This window comes from Oncorhynchus kisutch, linkage group LG5, assembly GCF_002021735.2.
Source record: "Oncorhynchus kisutch isolate 150728-3 linkage group LG5, Okis_V2, whole genome shotgun sequence".
NCBI classification, from domain to species: Eukaryota; Metazoa; Chordata; class Actinopteri; order Salmoniformes; family Salmonidae; genus Oncorhynchus; species Oncorhynchus kisutch.
Genome location: NC_034178.2, coordinates 61,490,737 through 61,517,815, shown reverse-complemented (window position 1 = coordinate 61,517,815; position 27,079 = coordinate 61,490,737). Strand labels below are relative to the sequence as shown.

The 27,079-nt window shown below is 44.2% G+C and overlaps 1 pseudogene; it reads left to right on the top strand.

The window, feature by feature from the left end:
* The window catches only part of LOC109891379 (plexin-A1-like), a 370,611-nt pseudogene that overhangs the window by 308,224 nt on the left and 35,308 nt on the right, over nucleotides 1-27,079 (top strand).

Genomic DNA, 27,079 nt, shown 5'->3' with positions numbered 1-27,079 from the left:
GGTATGATCATTACACAGGTGCACCTTGTGCTCTGATCTGCATGTGCAGATATGTCACACAACCGACATACCACAGATGTCTCAAGTTTTGAGGGAGCGTGCATTTGGCATGCTAACTGCAGGAATGTCCACCAGAGCTGTTGCCAGAGAAATTAATGTTAATTTCTTTACCATAAGCTGCCTCCAATGTCGTTTTAGAGAATTTGACAGTACGTTCAACTGGCCTCACAACCGCAGACCACGTGTATGGCATTGTGTGGGCGAGCAGGCATAATCTACAGACAACGAAATACAACTGCATTTTATCGATGACAATTTGAATGCACAGAGATACCGTGACGAGATCCTGAGGCTCATTGTTGTGCCGTTCAGCCGCCGCCATCACCTCATGTTTTAGCATGATAATGCATGGCCCCATGTCACAAGGATCTGTACACAATTCCTGGAAGCTGAAAATGTCCCAGTCCTTCCATGGCCTGCATACTCACCAGACATGTCACCCATTGAGCATGTTTAGGATGCTTTGGATTAACATGTACGACAGCGTGTTCCAGTTCCCGCCAATAACCAGCAACTTCGTACAGCCATTGAAGAGGAGTGGGACAACATTCCACAGGCTACAATAAACAGCCTAATCAACTCTATGCGAAGGAGATGTGTTGTGCTGCGTGAGGCAAAGAAAGGGTGGTCACACCAGACACTGACTGGTTTTCTGATGTATCTGTGACTAACAAATCCATAGATTAGGGCCTAATGAAAGTATTTCAATTGACTGATTTCCTGAACTGTAACTCAGTAAAAACATAGATATTGTTGCATTTTACTTTTATATTTTGTTCAGTTGAAGTTAAATCTCCTTTTTGCATGTTAACCTTTGAAATGTCAACCTGCAATTAACCCAGTCTGTCTGGCAATCCCTCCATCCGTCCTTCACCTACAGTAGCACCACAGGGCTAGGCTAACCTTTTGTATTTTAGTCTCCCCCTCTCTCTCTCTACCTGAAGAAAACATCCCGACCAAAACAACGGCCATTTTCCTGCTTTGTCCCTTTCCCATGTCATTTTTATCCGTCTCCCCTTTTCATTGACCTATAAATACTGCTTCCGTGTCTCCCCTCTGCGATTTCAGACCCCGTTAGCATACACAAGCTAATGCTCCGTGATTACTTAGCATTCCAGAGGGGAGGTTGGAAGACATCTTGTGGAAAAGCAGCAAGTCTAGAGATAACCCAACCGATTCCATAATGTGCTTTTAGCATTGTGTGTTAGTGTCAGTCTCACAAACTGTGTGTCTTTAAACAGTGCATTCGGAAATTATTCAGACCCCTTGACTTTTTCCAAATGTTGTTACATTGCAGCCTTATCCTAAAATGGATTACATTGTTTTTTTCCTTCATCAAAGCAAATTGCTGCACCTTTGGCAGCGAGTACAGCCTTCAGTATTTTTGGGTATGACGCTACAAGCTTGGCACACCTGTATTTGGGGAGTTTATTCTCTGCATATCCTCTCAAGCTCTGTCAGGTTGGATTGGGAGCTTTGCTGCACAGCTATTTTCAGATCTCTTCAGAGATGTTCAATCGGGTTCAAGTCCGGGCTCTGGCTGGGCCACTCGAGGACATTCAGAGACTTGTCCCCAAGCCACTCCTGTGTTGTCTTGGCTGTGTGCTTAGGGTTGTTGTCCTGTTGGAAGGTGAACCTTTGCCCCAGTCTGAGGTCCTGAGCACTCTTGAGCAGGTTTTCATTAAGGATCTCTCTGTACTTTGCTGTGTTAATCTTTGCCTCGATCCTGACTAGTCTCCCAGTCCCTGCCACTGAAAAACATCCCCACAGCATGATGCTGCCACCACCATGGTGCCAGGTTTCCTCCAGACATGACGCTTGGCATTCAGGCCAAAGAGTTCAATCAGTGCTGCGGAGATGGTTATACTTCTGGAAGCTTCTTGCATCTCCACAGAGGAACCAGGTACTTGGTCACCTCCCTGACCAATGCCCTTCTCCCCGATTGCTCAGATGGTTCCGAAATTCTTCCATTTAAGAATAATGGAGGCCACTGTGTTCTTGGGTACCCTTCCCCAGATCTGTGCATCAACACAATCCTGTCCCGGAGCTCTACGGACAATTCTTTCATCCTCATGGCAATTCTTTCAACTACATGCACTGTCAACTGTGGGACCTTATATAGACATTTGTGTGCCTTTCCAAATCATCTCCGATCAATGAATATGAACACAGATGGTCTCCAAACATCTCAAGGATGATCAATGGGGCGGCAGGGTAGCCTAGTGTTTAGAGCGTTGGATTTGTAACCGGAAAGTTGCAAGTTCAAATCCCCGAGCTGACAAGATACAAATCTGTCGTTCTGCCCCTGAACAGGCAGTTAACCTACTGTTCCGGTCATTGAAAGTAAGAATTTGTTCTTAACTGACTTGCCTAGTTAAATAAAGATTTAAATAAAATATAAAAAAAATGGAAACAGGATGCACCTGAGCTCGATTTTGACTCTGATAGCAAATGGTCTGAATACTTATGTAAATAAGGTATTTCTGTTTATATTTTTAATACATTTGAAAACATTTCTAAAACCAGTTTTCACTTTGTCATTATGGGATATTGTGTGTAGATTGCTGAGGAAAAGGTTTTATTTAATCAATATTGGAATAAGGCTGTAAAGTAACTAAATGTGAAAAAGGGAAGTGGTCTGAATATTTTCAGAATGCACTGTATGTCCTTGGTGTCTCATGGTGTCTTTATATGTCATTGGTGTCTCATGGTGTCTAGTCTGTATATGTCCTTGGTGTCTCATGGTGTCTCATCTCTATATCCCCTTACTGTCTCATGGTGTCTAGTCTTTATATGTCCTTGGTGTCTCATGGTGTCTAGTCTTTATATGTCCCTGGTGTCTCATGGTGTCTAGTCTTTATATGTCCTTGGTGTCTCATGGTGTCTCGTCTTTATATGTCCTTGGTGTCTCATGGTGTCTAGTCTTTATATGTACTTGGTGTCTCATGTTGTCTAGTCTTTATATGTCCTTACTGTCTCATGTTGTCTAGTCTTTATATGTCCTTACTGTCTCATGTTGTCTTGTCTTTATATGTCCTTACTGTCTCATGTTGGCTTGTCTTTATACTGTATGTCCTTGGTGTCTCATGTTGTCTAGTCTTTATATGTCCTTACTGTCTCATGTTGACTAGTCTTTATATGTCCTTACTGTCTCATGTTGTCTTTATATGTCCTTACTGTCTCATGGTGTCTAGTCTTTATATGTCCTTACTGCCTCATGTTGTCTTGTCTTTATATGTCCTTACTGTCTCATGTTGTCTAGTCTTTATATGTCCTTACTGTCTCATGTTGTCTAGTCTTTATATGTCCTTACTGTCTCATGTTGTCTTTATATGTCCTTACTGTCTCATGTTGGCTTGTCTTTATACTGTATGTCCTTGGTGTCTCATGTTGTCTAGTCTTTATATGTACTTGGTGTCTCATGTTGACTAGTCTTTATATGTCCTTACTGTCTCATGTTGTCTTTATATGTCCTTACTGTCTCATGGTGTCTAGTCTTTATATGTCCTTACTGCCTCATGTTGTCTTGTCTTTATATGTCCTTACTGTCTCATGTTGTCTAGTCTTTATATGTCCTTACTGTCTCATGTTGTCTAGTCTTTATATGTCCTTACTGTCTCATGTTGTCTTTATATGTCCTTACTGTCTCATGTTGTCTAGTCTTTATATGTCCTTACTGTCTCATGTTGTCTAGTCTTTATATGTCCTTACTGTCTCATGTTGTCTAGTCTTTATATATCCTTGGTGTCTCATGGTGTCTAGTCTTTATATGTCCTTGGTGTCTCATGGTGTCTCGTCTTTATATGTCCTTGGTGTCTCATGTTGTCTAGTCTTTATATGTCCTTACTGTCTCATGTTGTCTAGTCTTTATATCCCCTTACTGCCTCATGTTATCTTGTCTTGATACTGTATGTCCTCGGTGTCTCATGTTGTCTAGTCTTTATATGTCCTTACTGCCTCATGTTGTCTTGTCTTTATATGTCCTTACTGTCTCATGGTGTCTAGTCTTTATATGTCCTTGGTGTCTCATGTTGTCTAGTCTTTATATGTCCTTACTGTCTCATGTTGTCTTTATATGTCCTTACTGTCTCATGGTGTCTAGTCTTTATATGCCCTTACTGTCTCATGGTGTCGAGTCTTTATATGTCCTTACTGTCTCATATTGTCTAGTCTTTATATGTCCTTACTGTCTCATGGTGTCTAGTCTTTATATGTCCTTACTGTCTCATGGTGTCTAGTCTTTATATGTCCTTACTGTCTCATGTTGTCTAGTCTTTATATATCCTTACTGTCTCATGGTGTCTAGTCTTTATATGTCCTTACTGTCTCATGTTGTCTAGTCTTTATATGTCCTTACTGTCTCATGTTGTCTAGTCTTTATATGTCCTTGGTGTCTAGTCTTTATATGTCCTTGGTGTATCATGGTGTCTAGTCTTTATATGTCCTTGGTGTCTCATGGTGTCTAGTCTTTATATGTCATTGGTGTCTCATGGTGTCTAGTCTTTATATGTCCTTGGTGTCTCATGGTGCTAGTCTTGATATGTCATTGGTGTTTCATGGTGTCTAGTCTTTATATGTCCTTACTGTCTCATGGTGTCTAGTCTTTATATGTCCTTGGTGTCTCATGTTGTCTAGTCTTTATATGTCCTTGGTGTCTCATGTTGTCTAGTCTTTATATGTCCTTGGTGTCTCATGTTGTCTAGTCTTTATATGTCCTTGGTGTCTCATGTTGTCTAGTCTTTATATGTCCTTACTGTCTCATGTTGTCTAGTCTTTATATGTCCTTACTGTCTCATGTTGTCTAGTCTTTATATGTCCTTACTGTCTCATGTTGTCTTTATGTCCTTACTGTCTCATGGTGTCTAGTCTTTATATGTCCTTACTGTCTCATGTTGTCTAGTCTTTATATGTCCTTACTGTCTCATGTTGTCTTTATATGTCCTTACTGTCTCATGTTGTCTAGTCTTTATATGTCCTTACTGTCTCATGTTGTCTTGTCTTTATATGTCCTTACTGTCTCATGGTGTCTAGTCTTTATATGTCCTTACTGTCTCATGTTGTCTTTATATGTCCTTACTGTCTCATGTTGTCTAGTCTTTATATGTCCTTACTGTCTCATGGTGTCTAGTCTTTATGTCCTTACTGTCTCATGTTGTCTAGTCTTTATATGTCCTTACTGTCTCATGGTGTCTAGTCTTTATATGTCCTTACTGTCTCATGGTGTCTAGTCTTTATGTCCTTACTGTCTCATGTTGTCTAGTCTTTATATGTCCTTACTGTCTCATGGTGTCTAGTCTTTATGTCCTTACTGTCTCATGTTGTCTAGTCTTTATGTCCTTACTGTCTCTTGTTGTCTAGTCTTTATATGTCCTTACTGTCTCATGGTGTCTAGTCTTTATATGTCCTTACTGTCTCATGTTGTCTAGTCTTTATATATCCTTACTGTCTCATGGTGTCTAGTCTTTATGTGTCCTTGGTGTCTAGTCTTTATATGTCCTTACTGTCTCATGGTGTCTAGTCTTTATATGTCCTTGGTGTCTAGTCTTTATATGTCCTTACTGTCTCATGTTGTCTTGTCTTTATATGTCCTTACTGTCTCATGTTGTCTTGTCTTTATATGTCCTTACTGTCTCATGGTGTCTAGTCTTTATATGTCCTTACTGTCTCATGTTGTCTAGTCTTTATATGTCCTTGGTGTCTAGTCTTTATATGTCCTTACTGTCTCATGTTGTCTAGTCTTTATATGTCCTTACTGTCTCATGTTGTCTAGTCTTTATATGTCCTTACTGTCTCATGTTGTCTAGTCTTTATATGTCCTTACTGTCTCATGTTGTCTAGTCTTTCTATGTCCTTACTGTCTCATATTGTCTAGTCTTTATATCCCCTTACTGTCTCATGTTGTCTTCGTCTGCATTCAATTCGAGACAGGTTAAAGAGGGATTTTTAAGCATTGAGACATGGAATGTGTACGTATGACAAAATATTTAAGTGATTTTGAACAGGGTATAGTAGTCGGTGCCCGTCGCATCTGTTTGAGTGTGTCAAGAACTGCAACCCTGCTGCTTTTTTCACACTCAACAGTTTCCTGTGTGTATGAAGAATGGTCCTCTACCAGAGGACATCCAGCCAACTTGACACAACTGTGTGAAGCATTGGAGTCAACATGGACCAGCATCCCTTTGGAATGCTTTTGACACCTTGTAAAGTCCATTCCCCATTGAATTGAGACTTCTGAGGGAAAAAGGGGGTGCATCTCAATATTAGGAAGGTGTTCCTAATGTTTGTACACTCCGTGTATACACTTTTGACTACATGTCAGTGTACTGTGCATAATGAATATATGTATACAACATCCTCTCTCTTCTCATTCATCAGAACTGCACAGTGCTCAGCAACACCGTGATGATGTGTCTGGCGCCCTCTCTGGCCTTCTCTGAGAAGGGTTTCTCAGAAACAGGCAGCAATCCCGACGAGATCGGCTTCGTCATGGACGACGTGCGCACCACGCTCGTGGTCAACGAGACGTTCAGCTTCTACCCAGACCCTGTGATCGAGCCGCTCAGTTCCACAGGGCTGCTGGAGCTCAAGCCCAGCTCCCCGCTCATCCTCAAGGTGAGACTATGGTGGAAAAAGGGTTTCTCTGGTTTGGAGAGTGGGGCCCATCGTGGAGGAGGGTTCCAGGGTGGAGGAGGGAGATTCTGAGCAGTTCCAGGGTGGAGGAGTGTTATTGTGTCAAGCGTGTGGTGCAGGGTGGAGGAGGGAGATTCTGAGCAGTCCCAGGGTGGAGGAGTGTTATTGTGTGGAGCGTGTGGTGCAGGGTGGAGGAGGGAGATTCTGAGCAGTCCCAGGGTGGAGGAGTGTTATTGTGTGAAGCGTGTGGCGCAGGGTGGAGGAGGGAGATTCTGAGCAATCCCAGGGTGGAGGAGTGTTATTGTGTGGCGCAGGGTGGAGGTAAGTAAGTGAACCAAGGTGGAGGAGATATTTTCTTGGGTGGAGAATGGGGCCAATGGTGGAGGAGAATCCATCAGTGAGTTGGGTTCTAGGGTGCAGAGTGAGGCCCATGGTGAAGGAGAGTCCTTTGATGGAGCATGAGCAGGGTGGAGGAGGGTTAAAGAGATACAAATGTATCTTAGGGAGGAGAAATGACACATTACGTATGTATGGCACTAGGTTCAATGTGACCATCTCACTGTAAACGTCAATCTCTCCAACAAACTCAACTTAGAAATGAGTGTTAAAACCTCACAGCGGCATCCAATGCAATATATTTCTGGAATGACACTGATAGAAATGTAAATTGCCTCTCTGTTCTCAAAACATTCATTCAGAAATGGTGACCCTATTTATTTGTCCCCTACTACCCTTGGAGCTTTTGGCTTTCCAACAGAACGGTTTGAGACATGGCGACACCATAAAAGGCGTTAGCTGTGCCGTTCCGTGCCACGATAGGGTGAGAACCCTATGAAAAACTACTGTCCAAAAAATGTGAGGGAAAATTAATATTTATCCAAATCCACCAAAGATATGCCTCCTGCTCCTATTCCCTCATCAGATAACATCAGAGCGAGTTCACAGCCAAATGTTCACCTTTTACACCAGAGCCGTTCTCAACGCCTTTGAATCCCTGTCCCCTCTTCTTTTTTTAAATGTACTTTTTGTTTTACCTTTATTTAACCAGGTAGGCTAGTTTAGAACAAGTTCTCATTTGCTACTGCGACCTGGCTAAGATAAAGCATAGCAATTAGACACAATACAACAACACAGAGTTACACATGGAATAAACAAAATATACAGTCAATAATACAGTAGAACAAAGAAAACAAAAAGTATATATTACAGTGAGTGCAAATGAGGGAAGATAAGGGAGTTAAGGCAATAAATAGGCCATGGTGGCGAAGTAATTACAATATAGCAATTAAACACTGGAATGGTAGATGTGCAGAAGATGAATGTGCAAGTAGAGATGCTGGGGTGCAAAGGAGCAGGATAAATAAATAAATACAGTATAGGGATGAGGTAGGTAGATAGATGGGCTGTTTACAGATGGGCTATGTACAGGTGCAGTGATCTGTGAGCAGCTCTGACAGCTGGTGCTTAAAGCTAGTGAGGGAAATATGAGTCTCCAGCTTCAGAGATTGTTGCAGTTCATTCCAGTCATTGGCAGCAGAGAACTGGAAGGAAAGACGACCAAAGGAGGAATTGGCTTTGGGGGTGACCAGTGAGATATACCTGCTGGAGCACGTGCTACGAGTGGGTGCCGCTATGGTGACCTTTGAGCTAAGATAAGGTGTGGCTTTACCTAGCAGAGACTTGTAGATAAGCTGTAGCCAGTGGGTTTGGCGACGAGTATGAAGCGAGGGCCAACCAACAAGAGCGTAGTGTACGGGGCTTTGGTGACAAAACAGATGGCACTGTGATAGACTACATCCAGTTTGTTGAGTAGAGTGTTGGAGGCTATTTTATAGATGACATCACCGAAGTCTAGGATCGGTAAAATGGTCAGTTTTACCAGGGTATGTTTGTCAGCATGAGTGAAGGATGCTTTGTTGCGATATAGGAAGCCGATTCTAGATTTAATTTTGGATTGGAGATGCTTAATGTGAGTCTGGAAGGAGAGTTTACAATCTAACCAGACACCTAGGTATTTGTAGATGTCCACGTATTCTAAGTCAGAGCCGTCCAGAGTAGTGATGCTGGACGGGCGAGCAGGTGCGGGCAGTGATCGGTTGAAGGGCATGCATTTAGTTTTACTAGCGTTTAAGAGGAGTTGGAGGCCACGGAAGGCGAGTTGTATGGCATTGAAGCCAGAAGAGGTTACCATAACTTCCTGAGGCCTATATTTCAATACTTATATAGGCTACTGTATCAATCAATCATTTATTTGTTCATGTCATCACACAGCATATGAGACATTCATGATTTGAAATGCAATCAAGCATTTTAGTTTTTAAATAAAATAACAAAGTGACCCTTGAATAATTACCGTAAACAATAAATAAACCGTTCCATTTCAGAAATGTTTTAGGCTTTACAAAAATTTTATTCATACGTGGAACATAAAGAAGGTAAGGGTTGAGGGAATAGGGGATGTTTTTCCTTAACAAAGAGGGATTTCGGTAACAGAACTGTTCAATCAGAAATGGCTGTAATTATGTTGCAGCTTCAGCAACACAGACAAAGCGATAAACGCTGTTGATGTTCTGTGGTGGTCGCTGCAGCAGGGTAAGAGAGAGAGAGACAACAGGTGTTAGTCACACAGTCACTCACTGACATTTGTTTTTTAACACAGAGCTGCAAGTCTGAGTCCAGCCCGGCACATTCAAATCAATTGCGATCGGACTCCCTCTTGTCATTTGTGTGTCTTAATTATTTAATCAAACAGTGTGCTTAAATCATCAGACAAGCTCAGTGTATATGTTTGATTTGCTTAAAACACATAGGATGTCTATATATGGAAAAATAAACATTTTAAAATATCGACCAATCGATTGGTCGAAAGAACAGACTACTCTTGGTCGACAATAAACATTTTTTGTATGGTACTGGCCGAACTGTGATATTTCATGGATGTTTTATATTAATTGAAAAGGAAAAGGCACAACACTCGCTCCCCATTAACAATGATTTGTTTTATTTAAGCAATATTAAAACATGAACGTTACGGCCTTCATCAGAATAATTACACAAAGGGAATGGACAAATTCATATAGGTCCCGGGGAAGACATGCCCTATATCAGCTGGTAGTGCTAGTGAGAGACGATGTGATCCACTATACAGGTTGGTCCTCAGGGTGCGGGGTACTGTGCAATGCAATGTTTTTGCAGGTTAGCGAAGTTCAGTGCCATCCTTGTGCCCATGGCGCTCCAGCTACACTGCAGGAAGGAGGCAAAGTCGTGAGCACCAACCTCACGAATTCAGCTGTGTCTTTGAGATAAGATGGCAAGCTTGACACAATGGGTTTCAGGTGATGGTCAACATAGTGTGAGATGTTCTCAGTTATTCTACCAATCCCTGAGATGATGGGTCTGCCCAGAAGGCTGTCCATGTTCTTGTGTAGCTTAGGCAACAGGGATGTGCATGGGTGTTGGACAAAACTTGTGTTTTTTCAGTCTATGATGTTGTGTGTGGATATTTTATATATGAAATAAGCTTCTTTTTTTTCTTCTAGTCTATCAGAAACAATTGAAATACCAATTTCATAATAAACCCTGCAACCCTTTGATTGCTGCGTCTTCCATTTCTCGGAGATGCCGGAAAACATGAAACGGGAATGTGGATCAAGTAGATGTGCATCAGACTTTCCAAACATTTCATCCAGTCCACAAATTTCTTGCTAACAAACTATAGTTTTGGCAAGTCGGTTAGGACATCTACTTTGTGCATGACACAAGTAATTTGTCCAACAATTGTTTAGAGGCAGATTATTTCACTTATAATTCACTGTATCACAATTCCAGTGGGACAGAAGTGTACATACACTAAGTTGACTGTGCCTTTAAACAACTTGGAAAATTCCAGAAAAATGATGTCAATTGAAGGTGTACCTGTTGATGTATTTCAAGACCTACCTTCAAACTCAGTGCCTCTTTGCTTGACATCATGGGAAAATCAAAAGAAATTTGCCAAGACCTCAGAAAACAAATTGTAGACACCATGGGACCACGCAGCCGTCATACCGCTCAGGAAGGAGATGTGTTCTGTCTCCTAGAGAAGAACGTACTTTGGTGCGAAAAGTGCAAATGAATCCCAGAACAGCAGCAAAGGACATTGTGAAGATGCTGGGGGAAACAGGTACACAAGTATCTATGTCCACAGTAAAACAAGTCCTATATTGACATAACCTGAAAGGCCACTCAGCATGGCAGAAGCCACTGCTCCAAAACCAGCATAAAAAAGCCAGACTACGGTTTGCAACTGCACATGGGGACAAAGATCGTACTTTTTGGAAAAATGTCCTCTGGTCTGATGAAACAAAAATAGAACTGTTTGAGTGTATGTAAACTTCTGACCCACTGGGAATGTGGGAAAGAAAAAAAAGCTGAAATAATAATTCTCTCTACTATTATTCTGACATTTCACATTCTTAAAATAAAGTGGTGATCCTAACTGACCTAAAACGGGAATTATTACTAGGATTAAATGTCAAGAATTGTGAAAAAACTGTGTTCAAATATATTTGGCATAGGTTTATGGAAACTTCCAAATTCAACTGTATGTGTGTATATATATATATATATATATATATATATAAATGTATTTCCTAACTCAGTTAGGAGAGGAAGGACACGGCTCAGGGATTTCACCATGATGCCACTGGTGACTTTAAAACAGTTAGAGTTGAATGTCTGTGATAGGAGAAAACTGAGGATGGAACAACATTGTAGTTACTCCACAATACTAACCTAATTGACAGACTGAAAAGAAGGAAGCCTGTACAGAATCCAAATATTCCAAAACATGCATCCTGTTAGAAACAAGGCATCTAAAGTAATACTGCAAAAAAAATGCAATGCAGCAAATCCAATGCAACACATTACTGAGTACCACTCTCCATATTTTCAAGCATAGTGGTGGCTGCATCATGTAATGGGTATACTTGTATTTGTTAAGGACTGGAGTTGTTCAGGATAAAAAATGAACGGCTAAAGCAAAGTACAGCAAAATCCTAGAGGAAAACCTGGGTCCATTTGCTTTCCACCAGTTACTGGAAGATGAATTCAACTTTCAACAGGACAATAACCTAAAACAAAAGGACAAATCTACTCTGGAGTTGCTTACCAAGAAGAAAGTGAATGTTCTTCATTAGCAGTGTTACAGTTTTGACTTAAATCTTCTTAAAATTATTTGCCAAGACCTGAAAATGGTTGTCGAGCAATGATCAACAACCAATTTGACAGAGCTTGAAGAATATTGAAAATAATAATGGACAAATATTGCACAATCCAGGTGACACACCGCTGTAATCGCTGCCAAAGGTGCTTCTACAAAGTATTTGTTCAGGGATGTGAATACTTATGTAAATTTGATATTTCTGTATAATCATTTTCAATAAATTATCAAACATTTCTAAAAACATGTTTTTGCTTTGTCATTATAGGGTGATTGTGTGTAGATCGGTGAGAAAAAAAAATCTATTTCATCCATTTTGAATTCAGGCTATACCTGGTGAGAGGGTGTGTGTGCTTGCGTGTACACAGAGTGTGTGTGTGTGTGTATTCACCTATGCATTCTCTTCAGTTGTGTGTCTGTCTCTGTCTCTCAGGGTAAGAACCTGATCCCGGCAGCCCCTGGTAACTCTCGTCTTAACTACACGGTGCTGATCGGTGAGACACCCTGTGTCCTCACCCTGTCAGAGAGCCAGCTGCTCTGTGAGTGGCCCAACCTCACCGGAGAACACAAAGTTACCGTAAGTAGTCTACTGTATCCACTCTCTCTTTGACATTGTTGGGTTGGGTAATGTCGGGTTGGTTAATGTCTGGTTGGATAATGTTGGGTTGGATAACATTGGGTTGGACAATGTTGCGTTAGGTTTGGTAATGTTGGGTTGGGCTTGGTAATGTTGGATTTGACTTGGTAATGTTGGGTTTGGCTTGGTAATGCTGGCTTGGGTTTGGTAATGTTGAGTTGGGTAATGTTAAGTTGGTTGGGTAATGTTGAGGGTGGGTAATGGTGGATTGGGTAATGTTGTGTTGGGTAATGTTGGGTAATGTTGGGTTGTCTTATGTGGCATTGTATAACACCGTATCGTATCATATTCTTTTCACATTTAGCATTTCATCTCACTACATCTCTCCTCACCTAACCTCTGATTTTTGCTCATCTTGCGTTCTCTGTTTACCTCCTCCCTCATCTATACTTTTTCAATATAACAGTCTCCTCTTTCCTTATATCATATACCCCTCTCTATGTTCTCTATTCTTTCCTCTGTTCCTCTTGCCACTTCTTGTCTTTCCTCCTCTCTATTCATCCCTTTAATACTAGAACCGCTGGGCCTCGAGGCAACCCCCATCAAGCTAATGAGCAGTCTAACAGTGTAATTAATACGTTTCATAAATGCTATCGCAAAAATAATCATTTGGTGTTGTTTATGAAGATCTTAGATAACATTAGCATATGTTAATTTTCATTAGTTTATGTTACTGTAGGCTAAATGTAAAAACAAACATTCTAATGTTCAATCAATTTGATTTGTGGAGTGCCTTTGTTACAACTATGAAACAAAAAGCATATGTGTTGAAACACGGTAACAAATTATTTTTATAACATCACAGTAAAAAGAAATACCCAAACCACCAAGACGCGTGGTCAGCAAGACGCGTGGTCAGCAAGACGCGTGGTCAGCAAGACGCGTTGTCAGCAAGACGCGTGGTCAGCAAGACGCGTGGTCAGCAAGACGTGTGGTCAGCAAGACGCGTGGTCAGCAAGACGTGTGGTCAGCAAGACGTGTGGTCAGCAAGACGCGTGGTCAGCAAGACGCGTGGTCAGCAAGACGCGTTGTCAGCAAGACGCGTGGTCAGCAAGACGCGTTGTCAGCAAGACGCGTGGTCAGCAAGACGCGTGGTCAGCAAGACGCGTGGTCAGCAAGACGCGTGGTCAGCAAGACGCGTGGTCAGCAAGACGCGTGGTCAGCAAGACGCGTGGTCAGCAAGACGCGTGGTCAGCAAGACGCGTGGTCAGCAAGACGCGTGGTCAGCAAGACGCGTGGTCAGCAAGACGCGTGGTCAGCAAGACGCGTGGTCAGCAAGACGTGTGGTCAGCAAGACGCATGGTCACACGGTCAAATTATAAAAACTTCAGTAGGCTAAACATCATTATGAGCTCCAAAATGTAATTTTATTGGATAAATAGTGAAAATCAGCACAAAGTCAATAATGGCATTATAATGAATATAACTGTCAAAAATGACAGCAGTTAAAAATGATAAATTATTTATACGTCGGATACCATGGCGAATTTGTCTGTTTCCAGGCTTCGTGTTCTCGTTTCTTCGTCATCATAATGGAGGTAACACATGATCTCTCTGAAGCGATCCCGTAAAATGGTTTCTCTTAAGAAAGGTATCCCATACATGACCAGACATGTTCCATATACACACTCTTTCCACCAAATACTCCACGGACATTAAGTATTGAAATGAACACTTCCAGCTTATCAACAGACAGATCCCAGGCAGTGTCTCCTTGCTCCCTATTCCTCAACAATACAGTGCCTTATGTGCTGTAGCATGTCCATTTCACATAAACAACCAAAGTTGGGAAGTGCATTGCTGATGTAGTTTTTTGCTTGAGATGTAGGGCCTGCTCTCTCAGTGATGATATTTTGTGCTGATAATTGTTCTGTTGAATTGTCACCGGCTTTTTCAATCCAAACGGTGTCCTCCCTTCCTCTCTCCTGTCTCACCGTTTCATTTGGTGGTGGCGTGGGCACCTGCTCAGTGCACACCGTTGTGGCTTTTTTATTTTTAAATATGTCTTTTTTATTTTACCCCCTTTTTTCGCCCCAATTTCGTAGTATCCTATTGTTTTAGTAGTTACTATCTTGTCTCATCTGCACTGCTTCTTAACACAGCGCGCATCCAACCTGGAAACCAGCCGCACCAATGTGTCGGAGGAAACACCGTGCCCCTAGTGACCTGGTCAGCGTGCACTGCGCCCGGCCCGCCACAGGAGTTGCTAGTGCGCGATGAGACAAGGATATCCCTACCGGCCAAACCCTCCCTAACCCAGACGACACTAGGCCAATTGTGCGGCGCCCCATGGACCTCCCGGTCGCGGCCGGCTGCGACAGAGCCTGGGCTCGAACCCAGAGTCTCTGGTGGCACAGCCTTAGACCACTGCGCCACCCGGGAGGCCTCGTTGTGGCTTTTTGTACTTAGGCTTCAGAGGTGGAGGTTCAGGCTAAGGCTGAGGCCCAGAATAATAATCATCAGAGATGTCATGGTTCACTTCTTCCCCACCATCTGAGTCATTTTCATTCAGATCGTGTAGCAGCACAAACGCAGCATGTGCATCCATTCTTCTTGCCATTGTAAATGACTCACTCCCCCACAGTGTACTGCAAGTAGACCAGAGTAGACTGATAATGCTGCTTGGATTTGGTGGACTGATACATACCATTTTGAGATCATAATTAGAATAGATCAATACAATCGAATGGCCTGCCTTGTTCTTCATTCACAATTGGTGACTATATAATGATGCATTATCCTCTCCCCTCGCTCATCAACTCACCCGTTCTCCCCCTTTCTAACCATCGTACTTTACTTCATTTATTTAATCTGTTGTTGAATGTGTGAAATTACTTTCTGTATAGTTTAGGTTGAGTTTTGAGGCAATTATCTGGGTGATTATCAACTGGGCATGGCGCCTTCTACTGTTGTGAAAAGGAGAGGAGCAGGCCCTACTTTCATGAAAAGGAGAGGAGCAGGCCCTACTTTCGTGAAAAGGAGAGGAGCAGGCCCTACTTTCGTGAAAAGGAGAGGAGCAGGCCCTACTTTCATGAAAAGGAGAGGAGCAGGCCCTACTTTCGTGAAAAGGAGAGGAGCAGGCCCTACTTTCATGAAAAGGAGAGGAGCAGGCCCTACTTTCATGAAAAGGAGAGGAGCAGGCCCTACTTTCATGAAAAGGAGAGGAGCAGGCCCTACTTTCGTGAAAAGGAGAGGAGCAGGCCCTACTTTCATGAAAAGGAGAGGAGCAGGCCCTACTTTCATGAAAAGGAGATGAGCAGGCCCTACTTTCATGAAAAGGAGAGGAGCAGGCCCTACTTTCATGAAAAGGAGAGGAGCAGGCCCTACTTTCGTGAAAAGGAGAGGAGCAGGCCCTACTTTCATGAAAAGGAGAGGCGCAGGCCCTACTTTCATGAAAAGGAGAGGAGCAGGCCCTACTTTCATGAAAAGGAGAGGAGCAGGCCCTACTTTCGTGAAAAGGAGAGGAGCAGGCCCTACTTTCGTGAAAAGGAGAGGAGCAGGCCCTACTTTCGTGAAAAGGAGGGGCAATGGGGAAAACCGTTATTGATTTTAAGATTTTAACAATGGCAGTGTGTTATATATAGACTTATTTTGGAAATGTAGGCCAAGTCGAGGACAATTTTAGGAGGGGATTATAATTTATATAAATTTTTGTTGGGGTTAATATATTTTTTGTAAGGGAAAATCAAGTCTGAAATTTCAAATTGGAAATTACAAACTTCGGAAGCCTTTTTAAACCTTAAACAAGTTTTACATTTCTTATCAAATTAAGATCCTACATCTGTATACAGATCCACATACACACGTTGAAGCTTCTGCTACCATAGTCTCAGCTTTGTTTGTGTCCTAGACAACCTATCAAATTCAATTCTTCATTTGGCTTCTATTCTGCAGGGATTTGCACATATTCAATGCAGCTGAGAAATGGCTTGTGGACTAAGAGGTCCATATCTATATTTTACAGTCCTTCGGGTTACATGTTGTCTTTGATAGATGTAGACCAGTTAAATAAAACACCTATAGCAGTATATTATTGATTTGACCGGGTTACTCTCCTCATCTCCTTCCCTTCATCTGCACTGATCACTACAGTGTTGTCTCAAGTAAAGGAATTGGGGCTGCATCTCAATAATCTTGTTTTTGAATGCACTGTTAGGAATAGAGTTGAAGCTACTGCTAGGGGAAGTAATATGGTGTGAAGGTAAGAATATATGTTCGAGTCCGGGTGTTGTGACAAGGAAAGGAACATGTTCACATGCACACAAATACACGCACGCATGCACACACGCACGCACGCACGTACGTACAGGCACACACAAACACACAAACTCGTGTGTAGGCTGTGATATAATTGTGTGTGTGTAAATTATTTCAAATGTATTTTATCTGTTTTGGGGTGAACTGGTCACTCCTGTCTATTGTCCACCTGTCTGTTGTCCACCCAATCCAGCAATCCAAATATGTGTTGTTCCACAATATTAATTGTCCCACAAAGAATCTAAACCAGTGTGTGCTTCTCCCTCCCAGGTACGTGTGGGGGGATTTGAGTACTCCCCCGGTACCCTCCAGATGTACTCTGACAGCCTGCTCAGCCTGCCTGCCATCATCGGCATCGGAGGGGGAGGTGGCCTGCTGCTATTGGTCATCATCGCCGTGCTCATCGCTTACAAGAGGAAGTCACGGGATGCCGACCGCACGCTGAAACGGCTGCAGTTACAGATGGACAACCTGGAGTCTCGAGTGGCGCTGGAGTGCAAGGAGGGTAAGCCAAAGCAGCTGTCTATCAACTTTATTCAATTCAATAAAACTGTATTGATCTGCACAGGACAAGCAGGCTCCATGCGTACACACACAGACACACATACAGTGTCCCTCCCGCTGGGTTCAGCTTGCTCTTGGTACCCGTCCAGAGGACACGTTGATCGGGGCTCCGCTGCCCGCCACCAGATGTTGAGAGGTCTGCTTGGATAGCTTTTCTGTTTCAGAGAGAGAAAGAGAAAGAGGGATGAGGGAGGAAGGGAAATGGAGAGAGAGAGAGGAAGTGGTGTCTGCATGCTCTCACATTAACATTTGTTAATTTGGCAGAGACTTCTGATCCGGTCGGAGACCAGTGATACTGTCAGTGTGTTTGTCTGTTTGGAAAAGGAGTAGGTGGAGAGAGAGTAAATCGTAGATACAGAAAGAAAGAGACTAGAAAGGGAGTAGATTGATATCATGGTTCCATAAGGACAGATAAAGAGAATGGTAGCACCAGAGTAGAGGGTGAGGTTTGAGATGTTTGAGGGTTCCGTAAGTACAGTAAAAGAGAAAGAGATGGGAAAGACTGAGAGAATGAGAGGGAGTATAAGTTTGAGGGATCCATAAGGGAAGTCATACTGCAGCATCTGTCCTGCATTTCAAAGAACCTAGATGTTGTACAGATATAGGGAGAGATGGTTAGAGCCACAGAGAAGGAGAGATGGATAGAGAGACAGAGGGTAGGTGAGAGGGTGATATAGGTACAGAGGGCAGAGATGGATAGAGAGAAGAGGGTAGGTGAGAGGGTGATACAGGTACAGAGGGCAGAGATGGATAGAGAGAAGAGGGTAGGTGAGAGGGTGATATAGGTACAGAGGGCAGAGATGGATAGAGAGAAGAGGGTAGGTGAGAGGGTGATACAGGTATAGAGGGCAGAGATGGATAGAGAGAAGAGGGGATGGAAATGAGAGAAGGGCATAGGGAGAGATGGATAAAGGGACAGAGTGAGGGGGAGATGGATAGAGGGCGAGAGGGGTGTCACATAGAGAGATGGCTATAGTGAGAGGGGGGTCACAGAGAGATGGATAGAGTGAGAGGGGGGTCACAGAGAGATGGATAGAGTGAGAGGGGGGTCACAGAGAGATGGATAGAGTGAGAGGGGGGTCACAGAGAGCTGGATAGAGTGAGAGGGAGGTCACAGAGAGACGGATAGAGTGAGAGGGAGGTCACAGAGTTGGATAGAGGGAGGTCACAGAGGGACGGATAGAGTGAGAGGGAGGTCACAGAGAGATGGATAGAGGTAGGTCACAGAGAGACTGATAGAGTGAGAGGCGGGTCACAGAGATGGATAGGGTGACCTCTGAGACTGTTCCTTGCAGAGAGAAAAAGAGAGGGAGGACTGGAGAGAGAGGGATGAAGGTGACACAAGCCATCTGTTTGGCAAGGTGTTTATTTCATTATTTGTTTGTGGGGTTTCTTTCGTCAAGATTAGGCCACAAGAGACATATCTGCATAATACAGAAAGATTCCCACCACTCCTTTAGATGCCACTGAAAGGAATGGAGGGGACATAGAATGGGTCACATGACACATGCATGTGGAGAGTGGAACATGTGTATCAACAGCAGGACACTGATATATCATGTGGGCACTGTGCTGTGTGGAGTGCTCCTGGTTCGTGTGAGTGTGGCTGCAATCACATCTGTCAGTGTGTATATACAGTGGGGCAAAAAAGTATTTAGTCAGCCACCAATTGTGCAAGTTCTCCCACTTAAAAAAGATGAGAGGCCTGTAATTTTCATCATAGGTACATTTTAACTATGACAGACAAAATTAGAAAAAAAATCGAGAAAATCACATTGTAGGATTTTTAATGGATTTATTTGTAAATTATGGTGGAAAATAAGTATTAAAGAAGAATTAAAACAAAGTGGCCCCGCCCCAATTTTTTTTTTTTTAAGAGTTCAATATTACAATACCATCACACCAACCTGCAGACTCAATAGAAGGTGCACAAGGAACGCTGCCTCTGGGTGAGCATTTTCTTGTTTACTTATGGCAGAATACAGCTCATTCAATGCTGTCTTTGTGCCAGCCTCTGACTGTGGTGGTATGTAAACAGCTACGAAAAATACAGATGAAATCTCTCTAGGTAGATAGTGTGGTCTACAGCTTATCATGAGATACTCTATGTAGGCGAGCAATAGCTCAAGACTTCCTTAGATATCGTTCACCAGCTGTTTTTTTATAAAAATACATAGTCCGCCGCCCCTTGTCTTACTAGACGTCGCAGCTCTCTCCTGCTGTTACATCGTAAAATCAGCCAGCTGTATGTTGATATTGTCGTCGTTCAGCTACGACTCCGTGAAGCATAAGATGTTCGTTTTTAATGTCCCGTTGGTACTTTAGTCTTCCGCGTAACTCGTCGATTTTATTCTCCAAGGATTGCACATTTGCTAGCAGACTGGAGGGAAGTAGGGGTTTATTCAATCGCCTACGAATTCTCAGAAGACAGCCCCCCCTTCGGCCCCTCTTTCTCTGCCTACTCTTCACGCAGATCTCGGGGATCGGGGCCCGAGGAAGCAGTATATAAGGGGTGGCAGGTAGCCTTGTGGTTAGAGTGTTGGACTAGTAACCGAAAGGTTGCAAGATCGAATCCCCGAGCTGAAAAGGTAAAAATCTGTCGTTCTGCCCCTGAACAAGGCAGTTAACCCACTGTTCCTAGGCCATCATTGAAAATAAGAATTTGTTCTTAACTGACTTGCCTAGTTAAATAAAAAGATATCCTTCGCGTCGGTCTCGTCAGAGTCGTGAAATGAAAAAAAGGATTCTTCCAGTCCGTGGTGAGTAATCGCAGTCCTGATGTCTATTTATTTTCGGTCATAAGAGACGATAGAGGAAACATTATGTACAAAATAAGTTTAAAAAATAATTGACAAACAATGCAAATAAACAAACAAAAAATCTCAATCGGTTGGGGGCACGTAAAACGTCTGCCTTCTCCGGCACCATCTTGTGTATGTATGTATGGATGTATGGATGTATGGATGGATGGATGGATGGATGGATGGATGGATGGATGGATGGATGGATGGATGGATTTGATTTATATAGCACCGTTGTAATAGTTTGACTTTTTGGGGGATGTTTAGTATGATTGGCATCACTTTGATTTGTGTCCAGCCCTCTTTGGACAACTAGATAATCATTATTAACATAACAATAGATTAATTATTTATCTTCCTCCACCCAGCCTTTGCAGAGCTGCAGACAGACATCCATGAGCTGACCCAGGAGCTGGACGGAACAGGCATCCCCTTCCTGGAATACAGGACCTACGCCATGAGGGTCCTCTTCCCCGGGATCGAGGACCACCCTGTGCTCAAAGAGATGGAGGTACGGGTCAGTAACTGTATAGTGATAGAGGGTGAGAAAGATGGATAAGCGGGAATAGGGATAGAGGGATGGCGAGTGGGAGGTCCACCTCGTGCTCAAGGAGATGGAGGTAAGGGTCTGTAAAACCCAGTGTTATGCATTGACTCTTGGGGATGTCAGATATTGAACTCTTTAAAAAAAAAAAAATTGGGGCGGGGCCACTTTGTTTTAATTCTTATGTGGGAGTCCTGATTTGTTATAGGGGTTCCCAGCTCCCCTATTTCTAACCTAGTATCAGGTCCCCCCGTCTTATTGTGAACTAATAGGCAAAATGGCACTCCTACTCTGAAACACTTTGTGAATACGGGTTCTGGACCTACATACCACTCTGTGGAACTGAGCGACTTTTAGATTGCCTTAACAAGGCCATAGCATGGCTAGGGCCTGAGAAACAGGTCTCACACATTCAATGCAACACTCTGCCATTGCATTCTACTTCTTCACCAGCCAAGAGAAGTGATGTATCTATCACTCAACCGCACCACATCGCCATGTCAAGATAGCATGGCCTACACCTGTTACAATACCATCAAACACAACCTGCAGACTCAATAGAAGGTGCACTGTCTGGTCTGGTGCATGTTTTGTATGGTATCACCTCTGAGGGGTTGAGAGGTGAGAAGAGGAAAGAGGAGCACGACTAGCATCGTATCTACTGACTATTTTGCACGTCTGTCTCTCTGACGTGTAGCATCAGGTTTTCATTTGTATCCCAGATGCAACCAGCCTCCGCTGTAGCACACAGATCAATTTCTTATTTGGCCATGAGGTTCGCCTTCCTACAAGACGACCAGACACTCGCTCCTCTCAAGATGACCCGGTGTTCTATTTGGAGAGAGAGGGGAGGAAGAGAGGGGTGGGGGGTAGTGGGAGGAGGGAGGGAGAAATAGAGGTGTATAGAGAGGGGGAGAAATAGATAAAGAGAAATGGTTGGAGGATGATTTGATGATAAATTAACATGCACCGCATTGATTAGCCAGAATTTTACATAATTATGACAGGTTGTGCAATGTAACAGCAATATTTAGACTTAGGGTTGCCACCCATTAGATAATATACGGAAAGGTTCCATATTTCACTGAAATAATAAACGTTTTGTTTTCGAAATGATAGTTCCCTGATTTGAACATATTAATGACCTAAGGCTCGTATTTCTGTGTGTTTATTATATTATAATTAAGTCTATGATTTGATATTTGATAGAGCAGTCTGACTGAGCGGTGGTAGGCATTAGCAGGCTCGTAAGCATTCATTCAAACACCACTTTCCTGCGTTTGCCAGCAGCTCTTCGCTGTGCTTCAAGCATTACGCTGTTTGACTTCAAGCCTATCAACTCCCGAGAATAGGCTGGAAATACTATAGTGCCTATTAGAACATCCAATAGTCAAAGGTATATGAAATACAAATGGTATTGAGAAATAGTCCTATAATAACTACAAGAGACTCATGTTAAAAGGATCCACCAGCTTTCATATGTTCTGAGCAAGGAACTTAAACGTTAGCTTTTTTACATGGCACATATTGCACTTTTACTTTCTTCTCCAAGAAAGTAAAAGTGTATTATTTAAACCAAATTGAACATGTTTCATTATTTATTTGAGACTAAATAGATGTTATTTATATATTATAAAATAAAAGTGTTCATTCAGTATTGTTGTAATTGTCATTATTACAAATATATATATATATATATATATATATATATAAAAATCGGCCAATTAATAAAGTAAGGTCCATACAGAAATGGTTTGTAGAGATCGGTTTAGAATAACTTGACTGGTCTGCACAGAGCCCTGATCTCAACCCCATCAAAAACCTTTGGAATGAATTCTGACACCGACTGCGAGCCAGGCCTAATTGTCCAACATCAGTGCCCGACCTCGCTAATGCTCTCGTGGCTGAATGGAAGCAAGTCCCCGCAGCAATGTTCCAACATCTATTGGAAAGCCTTCCCAGAGGAGGGGAGGCTGTTATAGCAGCAAAAGGGTACCTACTCCATATTAATGAGATGTTTGATGAGCAGGTGTCCACATACTTTTGGTCATATACTGTATTTGTAATTTAGGACCTAGAAAGTATATAAAAGTGCTCTGTCCACCAACCCTCTTTCTCTCTCTCCACCCTTCTCTTCCTCCCTCCCACCCCCTCTCTTACTATAGGTCCAGGCCAATGTGGAGAAGGGTCTCACCCTGTTCGGCCAGCTGCTCACCAAGAAGCACTTCCTGTTGACCTTTATCCGCACGTTGGAGGCTCAACGCTCTTTCTCCATGCGCGACCGCGGCAACGTGGCATCGCTGGTCATGACTGCGCTCCAGGGAGAGATGGAATACGCCACAGGGGTGTTGAAGCAGCTGCTGTCCGACCTCATTGACAAGAACCTGGAGAGCAAGAACCACCCCAAGCTACTGTTGAGAAGGTATGGTCAACTTTTGTGTTGGGTTGGGCTATTTGTGTAGCGGAGGGGGGAAGAGGGTGTGAGAACCTGGAGAGCAAGAACCTCCACAAGCTGCTGCTCAGAAGGTACATCCTACCTGGGTTAAGGTATGAGTAAAGGTGGGTTGGGCTAGGCTATTTGCGTATCCCAGCATTTTCCAAAGTCTATCCAGTGGACCCCAAGGGGTGCATGTTTTAGTTATTGCCTCAACACTACACAGTGGATTCAAATCATCAAAGTGTGATGATGAGTTGAAACACGGGCGTACCCTATAGGGTGTAGAATTGAGCCTGGTGGACAGGAACGAGACAGGAATGATCAGTAGACACGAATGAGACAGGATTGATCAGCCATATGGAACGAGACAGGATTGATCAGCAATAGCCTGGTGGACAGGAACGAGACAGGATTGATCAGCAATAGCCTGGTAGACAGGAACGAGACAGGATTGATCAGCAATAGCCTGGTGGACAGGAACGAGACAGGATTGATCAGCAATAGCCTGGTGGACAGGAACGAGACAGGATGATCAGCAATAGCCTGGTGGACAGGAACGAGACAGGATTGATCAGCAATAGCCTGGCGGACAGGAACGAGACAGGATTGATCAGCAATAGCGTGGTGGACAGGAACAAGACATCATTGATCAGCAATAGCCTGGTGGACAGGAACAAGACATCATTGATCAGCAATAGCCTGGTGGACAGGAACAAGACATCATTGATCAGCAATAGCCTGGTGGACAGGAACGAGACAGGATTGATCAGCAATAGCCTGGTGGACAGGAAAGAGACAGGATTGATCAGCCTGGTGGACAGGAACGAGACAGGATTGATCAGCCTGGTAGACAGGAAAGAGAGAGGATGGATCTGCCATAGCAAAGGTATGAACCGCGTCCACAAAGATTATGAGTGAACAAGTTAGCCATTTCAGTTAGCAGTTAGCCATTGTAATGTGTGCTGAGATTATAGAGGGTTGCTGTAGACTGCCAGTGTCTGTAGCCTACCTTTTAAGGTCCGCCTGAGGTGAATGCAGTACCTCTCCTCATCCCCCTCTCCTCTCCTCTCTGCCTCAGCCCTGTCTCTGTCAGAAAAGATTACACCCCTGAGCGCACACACGGTCTCCCTGAGGGGGCCGAGACAGACAGACAGCCACACAGGGCAGAAATAACTACTAAACCAAACAGACGGAGGGAGGTGGAGAAGGATAAAGTGTGAAAGGAGGTGTGGGTGTGGAGTGTCGAAAGAGAGGGAAAGACAGAAGGAGAAAGGGAGAAACAGAGTACTTGGACAGATTACGAAGGACAGATTACAGACTGAGAAAGATGGAGGTAGAGTGAGCTCAAGAGAGAAATGAGCAGAGAGTGAGAGAATGGAATGTTAGGCAGAAAAGGGGAGAGCCCGAGAAAGAGTGAGAGACATGAAGAAAAGGAGAGAGAAAAGTAAATTATAGAGACACATAAAGAGAGAAATGAACCAGCTCCAAATAAATGGGAATTAACATGAAATGATAAAAACGGGATGTTTTCCCGTCTCCACTGAGAGACACGTAATTCACATCTAATCAAATAAACAACGTTCAGCCAGTCTGCTGCCACAGTGAAATTGGCATGATGTCACAAAAAGGCCCTCTGGAGAGATGTGGCAATACGCTGTCATGGTTACTCTTTCCCCAGTAATATGAAGATGACGCATGGGCGAGCGCTCGCACACACCTAGCCTGATTATTAAGGAGTTGTTGTCCACTAGTATCAGGTCAGGTAGTGGCCAAAAGCTTGTTCTGTCCTGGTCCACTCTACTTTTTACCTGCCTCTCTCCTCTCTCTCTTCTACCGCTCCTCTGCTCTCCATCTCTTCTCCTTCTCTCCTCACCTCTCTTCTACCTCTCCTCTACTTCTCATCTCTTCTACCTCTCCTCTACTCTCTTGTCCCTCTCTCCTCTCATCTCTTCTATTTCTCCTCTACTGTTTGGACAGGAAGGAAGGAAAAATAAAAACACATCAAACAAATCTGAACAGTCAGCAGTCATTTCTAGGAAAATGGATTTCATGACTTTTCTTCCAACAACCCTCTTCTCAACCCTGGATAACCCACTAGCTGGTATCTGACTGCACACACACAGCCCATTATTCATCATTTTGTAAGTAGTCATAGTCATAGGGAATGTATTATTCAAGAGAATGCGGTTATAATGCTAAAAGGAGCGATGGAGAAAGAGGTTGAGGACGGAGTGGGTGAGAGAGGTCGAGGACTGAGTGGGTGAGAGAGGTCGAGGACGGAGTGGGTGAGAGAGGTTGAGGACGGAGTGGGTGAGAGAGGTTGAGGACGGAGTGGGTGAGAGAGGTTGAGGACGGAGTGGGTGGGAGAGGTTGAGGACGGAGTGGGTGAGAGAGGTGGAGGACGGAGTGGGTGAGAGAGGTGGAGGACGGAGTGGGTGAGAGAGGTGGAGGACGGAGTGGGTGAGAGAGGTAGAGGACGGAGTGGATGAGAGAGGTAAAGGAGGGAGTGGGTGAGAGAGGTAGAGGAGGGAGTGGGTGAGAGAGGTAGAGGAGGGAGTGGGTGAGAGAGGTAGAGGAGGGAGTGGGTGAGAGAGGTAGAGGAGGGAGTGGGTGAGAGAGGTAGAGGACGGAGTGGGTGAGAGAGGTAGAGGACGATTTGGGTGAGAGAGAGAGGTAGAGGACAGAGTGGGTGAGAGAGAGGTAGAGGACAGAGTGGGTGAGAGAGAGGTAGAGGACTGGGTGGGTGAGAGAAATAAAAGGAGTGATGGAGAGAGTGAGGGGTAGAGGACGGAGTGGGTGGGTGAGAGAGGTAGAGGACAGAGTGGGTGAGAGAGAGAGGTAGAGGACGGGGTGGGTGAGAGAGAGAGAGGTATGAGGTAGAGGATGGGGTGGGTGAGAGAGAGGTAGAGGTAGGAGGTAGAGGACGGGGGGGGTGATTGAGAGAGGTAGAGGACGGAGTGGGTGAGAGAGAGGTAGAGGACAGAGTGGGTGAGAGAGAGGTAGAGGACAGGGTGGGTGAGAGAGAGGTAGAAGTAGGAGGTAGAGGACGGGGTGGGTGAGAGAGAGAGAGGTAGGAGGTAGAGGACGGGGTGGGTGAGAGAGAGGTAGAGGTAGGAGGTAGAGGACGGGGGGGTGATTGAGAGAGGTAGAGGACGGGGTGGGCGAGAGAAAGAGAGGTAGAGGACGGGGTGGGTGAGAGAGAGAGGTAGGAGGTAGAGGACGGGGTGGGTGAGAGAGAGAGAGAGAGAGAGGAGGTAGAGGACGGGGTGGGTGAGGTAGGAGGTAGAGGACGGGGTGGGTGAGAGAGAGAGAGGTAGGAGGTAGAGGACGGGGTGGGTGAGAGAGGTAGAGGTAGGAGGTAGAAGACGGGGTGGGTGAGAGAGAGAGGTAGAGGTAGGAGGTAGAGGACGGGGTGGGTGAGAGAGAGAGAGAGGTAGAGGACGGGGTGGGTGAGAGAGAGGTAGAGGACGGGGTGGGTGAGAGAGAGGTAGAGGATGGGGTGGGTGAGAGAGAGAGGTAGAGGTAGGAGGTTGAGGACGGGGTGGGTGAGAGAGAGAGAGGTAGAGGACGGGGTGGGTGAGAGAGAGATGTAGAGGTAGGAGGTAGAGGACAGGGTGGGTGAGAGAGAGGTAGAGGTAGGAGGTAGAGGACGGGGTGGGTGAGAGAGAGAGAGGTAGAGGACGGGGTGGGTGAAAGAGAGGTAGAGGTAGAGGTAGGAGGTAGAGGACGGGGTGGGTGAGAGAGAGGTAGAGGTAGGAGGTAGAGGACGGCGTGGGTGAGAGAGAGAGAGGTAGAGGTAGAAGACGGGGTGGTTGGGAGAGAGGTAGAGGTAGGAGGTAGAGGACGGGGTGGGTGAGAGAGAGAGAGGTAGGAGGTAGAGGACGGGGTGGGTGAGAGAGAGGTAGAGGTAGGAGGTAGAGGACGGGGTGGGTGAGAGAGAGAGAGAGAG